Source organism: Echinops telfairi, unplaced genomic scaffold, assembly GCF_000313985.2.
Source record: "Echinops telfairi isolate 266 unplaced genomic scaffold, ASM31398v2 ScPeMD7_23;HRSCAF=83, whole genome shotgun sequence".
Lineage (NCBI taxonomy): Eukaryota > Metazoa > Chordata > Mammalia > Afrosoricida > Tenrecidae > Echinops > Echinops telfairi.
The window spans coordinates 34,595,120-34,604,375 of NW_022103920.1; the positions used below are offsets into that span (position 1 = coordinate 34,595,120).

General features: G+C 38.4%; 1 protein-coding gene and 1 non-coding gene across 2 annotated transcripts in view; both read left to right on the forward strand.

Annotated features, from left to right (window-relative positions):
* The window catches only part of IMMP2L (inner mitochondrial membrane peptidase subunit 2), a 1,081,477-nt gene that overhangs the window by 580,003 nt on the left and 492,218 nt on the right, over nt 1-9,256 (forward strand). The window lies entirely within an intron of this gene.
* LOC115869285 lies at nt 4,943-5,106 on the forward strand. Its single transcript, XR_004046102.1, has one exon. It is a non-coding gene; the product is annotated as a U1 spliceosomal RNA (small nuclear RNA).

Sequence of the window (9,256 nt, forward strand, 5' to 3'; positions counted from 1 at the left end):
CCACATGATGTCCTTCTCCAGGCACTGGTCTCTCCGGACAACAGGACCAAAGTATGTGAGATGACGTTTGCCATCATGGCCTCTTAGGAGCATTCTGGCAGTACTTCTTCCAAGACAGAAAGGTTTGTAATTTTAGCATTCCAGGGTACTTTCCTTAGTATTCTCCAGCACCACAATTCAAATGCCTCAATTCTTCTTCTTTGGTCTTTCTTATGCGAAGTCCAACATTCGCGTGCATATGAGGCAACTGAAAATACCATGGCTTGTGTCAGAGCATCTTAGTCCTCAAAGTAACATCCCTGCTTTTCAACACTCTAAAGAGGTCTCCTGCAGCAGATTTACCCAAGGCAACACATCTTTTGATCTCTGCTACTTCCAGGAGCATTGATTTTGGAGCCAAGCCGACCAAATCCTTGACATCTTCAAACTTTTTTTTACCTTTTTCATGCTTTTGGACCCGTTTTGGACCCGTTTTGGACCCGTTGTGAGATTTTATTTCTTCTTTACATTGAGTCTTTACATTGAGTCTTTATACTGAAAGCTGCAGTGCTTGATCTTCATCAGCACGTGCTTCAAGCCCTCCTCACTTTCAACAAGCAAGGTATGTCATCATTGCAGGTTGTTAACAAACCTTCCTCCAACCCTGATGCCACATTCTTCTTCATATAATCCAGCTTCTCTGGTGATTTGCTCAGCATACTGATTGAACAAGTGTGGTGCGAGGACACAACCCTGACACACAACTTTCCAGATTTTAAAGCCATGCATATTCTGTTTGCATAACTGCCCCTTGATCCACGTTTAAGTTCTGAATGAGCACAATGGAGTGTTCAGGAATTCCCATTCCTCTCAAGGTTACCCACCGTTTATTATAGTCCACACAGTGGAATGCATTTGCATAGTTAATGAAGCACATGTAAACATCTATCCAGTGTTCTGTGCTTTGAACCAAGATCCATCTGGCATCAGCTACGAAATTCCTTGCTTCATGTCCTCTTCTGAATGCAGCCTAAACTTCTTGCAGTCCCCAGTCCTACATAACACTGTAACTGTTGTGAGAAGATGTTAAGCAAAATGTTACTTGCATTCTATACCAATGTTATTGTTCTATAGTTTAAACATTCTGTTGGGTCACCTTTCTTTGGAATGGACACAGATATGGATGTCTTCCAGGAAGTTGGCCAAATAAGTGTTTTCCAAATTTCCTACTAAAAAAAGTGACTACTTCCTGTGCTTCATCAACTTGTTGAAACATTTCAATGAATATTACATAAATTCCTGGAGCCTTGCTTTTGGTTAATGCTTTCAGTACAGCTTGAACTTCTTCCTTTAGCGCCCTTGGTAATTGTTCATTTTCTACCTCCTGAAATGGTGCATTGTCAACTAGTTCTTTTTGATACAGTGATTCTAGGTATTCTTTCCATCTTTTCTGGATGCTTCCTACATCATTTAGTATTTTCCCCTTAGACTCTTTCAAGGTGGCTAAATTCAATCAAGGCTTGAATTTTTTTCTAGAGGTATACTTTTTTTTAAGGTCTGTTAATCATGTTCTTCCTTTTCGTTTTCTAATTCTAGATCTTTGCACATTTCTTGATAATAATTTGGTTTTATCTTCTTGAGCTGCCCTTTGAAATTTTCAGTGTGTTTACTTCATTCTTCCATTTGCTTTAGCCACTCTACCATTAAGCTCGTTTCAATCTGTCTGACATCCACTTAGATCTCTTCTTCATTTCCGGTCTTTTTAATGACTTTTGCTTTCTTCATGAATGATGGTCTTGGTGCCTTCCCACAGCTCAAGTCTTCTGTCATTAGTGTTCAGTACGACAAATCTGTTCTTGAGATGTTCTCCAAATTCAGGTGGGATAGACTCAAGGTTGTGTTTTGGTACTAGCGGATTGTTTTAATTTTCTTCAGCTTTTTCCCGAACTTACATATGAGCAATTGATAGTCTTTTCCATAGTCAGCCTCTGCCTTAGTTTTTACCTGCTGGTATTGTCTCTTCCCACAGATGTAGTTAATTTGATTTCTGTGACTTCCACCTGGTCAAGTCCATGGTTATAGTCATCTTTTGGATTGCTGAAAACAGGTATTTGCTATGAACAAGTCATTAGTAGTATACAATTCCATCATGCAATCCCCAGCTTCGTTTCTATCACCAAATCCATGTATTTTAACTGTTCGTTCCTCTTTGTTTCCATTTTCTGCATTCCAATTGTCAATAATTATCAATGCCTCTTAGTTGTGTGTTTGATCAGTTTCTCAATGGTCAGTGATAGAATTATTCAATTTATTCATCATGAGCTTTTTGGTTGGTGCATCCATTTTATAAAAAAATGTATTGATTGGATTTCCTTAAAGGGAGACCGATATCCTCCTATCCCAGACTGCTTTGTATCTCATAATTGATCTTGCAGTGTCCTTTTTGATGATGAATGGCATGTCATTCCTCTTGATTGTGTTATTCCCAGCATAGTAAATCATATGATTTCTGATTCTAACTGGTCAATATGACCTCATTACCGCCTAGTCTCCTAATGCCAAGGATATTAATCTTTATTTATTCCGTTTCATTGCTGATGAATTCCAGTTTTTTAGATGCATACTTTGCACATTTCCAGTTCTGGTCACTAGCAGACTTTTGCAGCTATTTCTCCTTACTTTGAGCCATGCCCTATGAGCAAATGAAGATTTCAAAGGCCCCGTTCCCCAGGCTTTACCCTAGTCAAGTCAACACTGCTGACTCCAGTGTGAAAAATTACCTCCTGCTTAGCCACATTTTGCATTCCCTCTGACCTGAGGGGTCTGCCCCCTGGCACTATCTCCAATGAAGTTCTGCTTCCATTTGTCAGACCTTCAGTATCTGACAGTGGTCTGCTTCCATTCAGGAGACCTTCAGTATCTGAGAATTTGAAGGTGGGGAGCCTCGTCCTTCTTCCTTGTCTGATCTTAGTCTGGACTCTCTGCTGAAATACCAGTGACGTAACTTCCAGCGCCATAGCAACATACAGGCCACCACAGTATGACAACCTGACAGACAAGTGGTGGCATTGTTTAATAATTTCAGATTGTCCAATAATTTCCACATTGTGTTGCATCACCTTTCTTTGGAATAGCCACAAGCATGGAACTTTTCCAATCAGTTGGCCAGGTCAGTTGGCTGTCTTCCAAAATCTCTTGGCATATAGCTGAGTGAATATGTCTAAAAGTACATTTGTTTTTTGAACCATCTCAATCAATTCCTGGAGGCTTGTTTTTGACTAATATCTTCAGTGCAGCTTAGACTTTTTTCTTCAGTGTCATGTGTATTTGATCTTATGCTGTCTTTTGAAATAGTGGAATATTGACCAATTCTTTCTGTTACACCGATTCCCTATATTTCTTAAAGTTTCTTTTAATGTTGTCTGTCCTTTCAATATTTTGCCTGTAAAATCCTTCCAAATCATATCTAAAGGCTTGCGGTCTTTTTCTTCCGTTCTTTGAGTGTGAGCCATGCCCAGAGTGTTGATCCCTTTTGGTTTTCTAACAGCAGGTTAATGAACATTATATTCATTATAATGCTTTCTTTTCGTCTTGACTGGGCTTTGAAATCTTCAGTTCAGCGCCTTTACTTGACTGTTTCTTCTATTAGCTATTCCCCATCAAGAACCAATTTCACAGTGCTTGTGTCATCCATTTTGTTTTCTTTGTTGATTTCTTCTTTCTCTTCGTCTCTTGTGGGTAGTTTACAGCATCACAACAGCATGGAAACCATCACAATATGAAGCAGTCACAGAGAAGTGGTGGATAACCACAGCACAGCAATAAAATTCAGGATATTTAGCATCAGTAAAATGCTATTATCAATATAAATCCATATTCAAATCTCCTACTTGGTCCATGTTCTTTTTAACCTAACTAAGGATACAATGAGGAGCCCTGGTGGCAAAGAAGGTAATGAGCTGGAGTGTTAGCTGCAAGATTTGCGATTCAAATTCAACAGATGCTGGGAGGGAGGAAGAGAAAGCTTTCTGGTTCCATGTCTACAGCCTAGGAAATCCTCCGGGCCGTCCTACTCTGCTGTAGAGGCAGAGTCAGAATTGACTCAATGGCAGTGAGTTGTGTATTCTTTTGTTAGTTGTAAGGCTAGACTATAGGATCAAATATTTCAGTTAGTTCTAATATCTCTTTAGATTCCTTAACTATAGAAATATTCAATTTTTGAGCTTGAGAATCTCCTTTATTTTGTACTTTGCTCATGTGTCCTTATAAATAGATTCAGGTTATGGATTTTAAAGGTGAAAACACCTAAGTCTTCAGGAGAAAGATGCAGCTTCCTAGGGCTGTAAAGAGTTCCGGTCTTGGAGACCCATAGGTCCCATTCCCCTCTGTCCTATAAGGTCACTATGAATCAGAGTGGATTCAATGGTCCTGAATGAGAGCCGCTAACGCTAGCACACCAGCAAAGTCTAGTCTTGTGTCTGCCATGTGTCTCTACTGCAAAGTTAGCTTTTTTAATTTGTAATAAGTAATCTACTTGGTATAAAATATTCTGTTTCTCATCAGCTTGTATCAAATAATTTTAGCATCTCATCAAATAATTTCAGCATCTGCTGATGATTCTTGCTGGAATTACTATTATGATGATGTTGCAAAATGACTAGTTCATTTGATATAATTCCTATTGCATTGACAAGTTGGCATCCTATTAGGTGAAATACCTTTCCTGTTTCCTTGTTTTCTTAGTATTAGTAAAGCCTAATGGATCTTTTCCCTCAGGTGATTTATAAGCTATTATCATTATTATTCATTGAGATTCTTATATTATCCTAAATATGGCCAGTGGGCCAATTTCTTTCACTCATTTGGTATGATCCCTGCATTATTTATGTGTCACTTCATCGAGAAAGTCTTGGGAAATCTGCTATATATGTTTTTCTTTTAATTCAATGAAAATTCATGTAACATACTTACTGGGCAGGGCAGATGCCATGATCACGAAGGTGGTTTTTCCAGGGCGAGACTTATCCATTGCACTCCAGATGTGCTGACCCCTGCGATTTCCCCAAAGGTGGGAAACTCGACTGTATAATTTGTGGCAGTGAGGGACTGTGTTCGCGCTCTCCCCTGAAGAAAAAAAAAGAGAAAAGAAAATTCATGTAACATAAAGTAAACTATTTTGAAATTTGCATCATCACTCGGTTACATTTAGCACATTTCCATGTTGGGCCTTCCATCACCTGCATCAAACTCAAAACATTTTCATAACCACAAAAGAGTCCCAATACCCATAAAGCAATCACTTTTCATTCCCTTCTCCCAACACCTGACAACCACCAATCTGTTTCCCTCCCTATGAAGTTACCTATTCTGATGAATGTATCTAAAGAGAATTATTCAATATGTCTTTTACATCTGGCTTCTTGCATTTAGCATAATGTTTTTGAGGTTCACTCATGGTTTTGCTAATCAAAATACATTTTAATGATTGAATAATATTCTGTTGTGTGGATGCCCTGCATTTATTTCAAACGTATCCATTGTTGAACATGTCCAGGTTTTTTTTAACCACTTGACTACTTTGAATAGTATTACTATAAACATATGTACAAAAGTATTTGAGTACTTGTTTTCTCTTTTTAAAAATTGATACCTAGGAGTGAAATTGATGAGTTGTATATTAATTCCTTGCTCATCTTTATGAAAAACCACCTCCACCTGTTTCACTCTGGCTGCAGCATTTTACAGTCCCACCAGCCTTACTTAAGATCCACTTTTCTTGCACACCCTTATCACACTTTTTACTTTCTTATAAATATTTTATTACTGTCCTAGTGATAAGATGGCTTCCCAATGTGGGTTTGATTTGCATTAGGTTTGCAGCACATCCAGTTGCTGAAATGCTCAGGTGCAAAGACTTCCTCCTGAGGGCATGCAATCTACAAACCTTTATGGTTCTGTGGTCGATAGTTTTGAATGTTGTGTAGCTTTCTTTTCTTTCATGAAGCTTCTTTGGACTTTACACCTTGGCAGTGTTTTTCTCATATTCATTTTAGATTTAGTTCTGCATTCCTGACAATATGGAGTATTTGAGCTGAAAAACGGGCTTTCTCCTCAGCCCTTAAATCTGTATTATGAGGGTCTGGTGAATTTCTATCATCTTGTTCTGTTCTATGTACATTGACTTTGAGGGGAGGAAGCATAATAGATACCCTGCAAATGAAATGTGCCTTATTTAGGATATAGGGAAACAATAGAGCGATATATTGCGTTGGATATTGCCTTCCTTTGTTTCTGGAAACTGGTTCAATAACACTCTCCAGAGAAGTAAGAAGATATTTCTGAAGATTAGATGTCCGCAATTGGTATGTCTGTTTGTTGGTTTGTTTTCACCTTCGTTGGGTCTCCAGGTGGAAGGGCAGCTCCAGATGGCACCAACTCCCTTTACCTTTGTGGTGCTAAATGGTCCACGGTGGGATGAGTAAGGAGGACAGCAACGTGTCCTAGGAAGACCCTAGCTTTGGAATCCAAACTAAACTTCACAGAGGCCAAGATCATCCATACTTATCAGCGTTATCCTCCCAATGTCTAAAGAACCCATTTTTGAAAAGTGTTTCTCCTTAGAAACATAGAATACTCTAATTTTAAGAAACATAGGAGATTACCCATTACACATTTCTAATCTTATAGATGGAAAACTCATCTTGTGCTTCTTATGGTCTAGATGTTTGATCTGATGATCATCTAGCACAGATTTGCTAATCAAGCAAAGCATGCTTTCCCACTGAGCCTAATGTATCCATCTAGCATGCCCAACAATCAGAGTAGTAGATTTTAAAAGTTGCTTAAAGCAAAGGAGTCTATTTGTTTTATCAGAGCTAGTCTAATTCCCTTGAGTTACAAATAAAACTTGGACAGGAAAATAAAGGGGAAGTTATTTGCTTAGATCACAAGACAAATCATTTGAAGGCCTCTTGTCTCATAGTTTTAGAATCCATTCCTCTTTGGGAGATCATACCACGGGCCGATTCGTCACTGTAAGTCAGTCAGTTCCAGACCAAGTGCTGCGTTACAGGTGATGTTTCCAAGAAAGTTCACTGTTGTAATTGTGGTTGTTGCCAGTGCTCTGGACTCAGCCTAAGACTCATCCTGACCCTATGTGCCTGGTGCTACATCCTCCCGATTGGTTTCAGAGTCCCATATTCCTGTGAGCATGAGACCTTCGTGACCCACAGGCTGATTTTTGGAAATAGATAGACAGGACTTTCTTCCTAGTTGGTCTTGATCCGGAAGCTCCACTGAAGCCTATTCAACTTCACAGCAGCACACACCTCCACCAACAAGTGGAGCCAGCAAATGAGCTGCCTTAACAAGAACTTGAACGTGTGCTTCTCATTTGGAAGGCAAGAGTTTTACCTGAGAGCTGTATTGTTACTGGCAGAGAAATCAATGTATTCACCCCTGACTGGCCCATTAATTCAATGGAGCAAAACAACAAAAGAAACTGGCTTTAGTTTTTCTAAGATACGTTTTTAAAAATTAGGTTAACCGTACTGTGGGAAACTTTGGGTGTCTTTCAGTATTGCTAATCTCTCTATTTTTAATTTAAATAATTATATTTTAGACAGGTGATTAAATAAAACTTTTTAATAACTTTTGACATTATTTATAAATATAGAATCTGGCACCTTTTTAATAATCATCATTTCTCGACTGTCCTTCCCACCCCACAAGTTTATTTTTAATTAAAATAACTTTGCCAAATTTAAAAGCCTATACTTTTAAATTTACACTTCGTGTAAAAGTTTTTGGGAAGCTGTGAAAGCAGTATTGTAAAACAGGCATAAAACAGCAAATTTAAACCACATGTTGATTTTATGAAGATATGAAAATCAATCACTTTTTCCCTCATTTTCTTGCACGTAAATTTATATCAGCTTGGAAATGTGAGAAGTCATCTCATACAAAATACATTTTTCTCTGCCAAAGTTTATTGTGAAATATTCTTTTTTTTTATAATGAGAAATGTTGCCCAGAAGTCAGAAGCACTTTTACAAAATTATTAGTGACACATAAAATAAATTCAGCCATCTGTCGTATCATACATTTTACTTTTCTTCCTCGACATTTCCTGTTGTGTCTTTATATATACACAAGGAGGCTTCGAAAAGTCTGTGGAAAAAATTTATCATCTTTCCATTCTCTTTTTCTATAGATTTTTTGAAGCCCCTTCATAGTGTACACATGTATCGATATGTGTATATGGAAAGACACACACATTATTATTCACTACAATTAATTGATGCAGGTAGAGAATTTTTACTTGGTTTTATTTTTACTAGACGTATTTACTGTTTATCTGACTTACCATCCCTGGTTTCATTCTCAATGATCTGATTCCAAGGTTCCTGAGCACTATTGCTTCTTCGAAGGGTTTTACACTTTCCACGCTGTTCGTCACCCCGGCCACCACACACTGAGGGAACTCTCATCGATAGACTCTCATTCATGTGGTTATTGTTTGTTTATGAATGATTCATTTAATAAATGTCTACTGGGCACTTGCTAGATCCCACTACATAGGCTACTGCCAGCAATGAATGCACAGTCTAGTTAACCCAAACCAGATTAGCCCCCCCCCCCCAAACATGCATCAAACCCTAAAAAATAAAAACCAATGATCTGAAAATCAACTGCAATCATGCTGCTTCTGAATCATGGCAAGCTCATGTTCCCGAGTAGAACTGTGTGCCATACGGCTGATAGAAATAGCTGTGTGGCCTTCCTTCCAGTGCCCCCAGGATGAACGTGGCCTGCCAACCTTTCCGTTAGCAGCCAAGCACATTGACCATTTTGCATGACTCAGTTGGAAAAACAGACGGATAACATCAAGTTACAGAAAACACTATTTTTAAAAGGTGAACATGCCTGGAGAACTATGTAATGATAAAACAGATAACTTACACACGGAGATTCTAAAGTTTTCAAGCGCCCCCTCTGGAATATTCATGGTAGCTCAAAGAGCATTTATTCCATAAAATAGGAATAGTGTCCCTGAGACAATAAAGCACTTGGTGGAAAAGTGGAATGAAACAAAAATGGAATTTTTCATGAATTTTTGAAGCCCTAGTATACTCATGGGTCCAGAAAGTTTTAAGGAAGAGGCCATGCAAAATCACATAGCTTTTTGTGGAAGTGTTTCCGGGAAATTATTGAAGGCTTTATTCAAATGAAAGATAACAGTTGAAAGGTGTCAGTGAATATGGTGTAGAATGTGTCA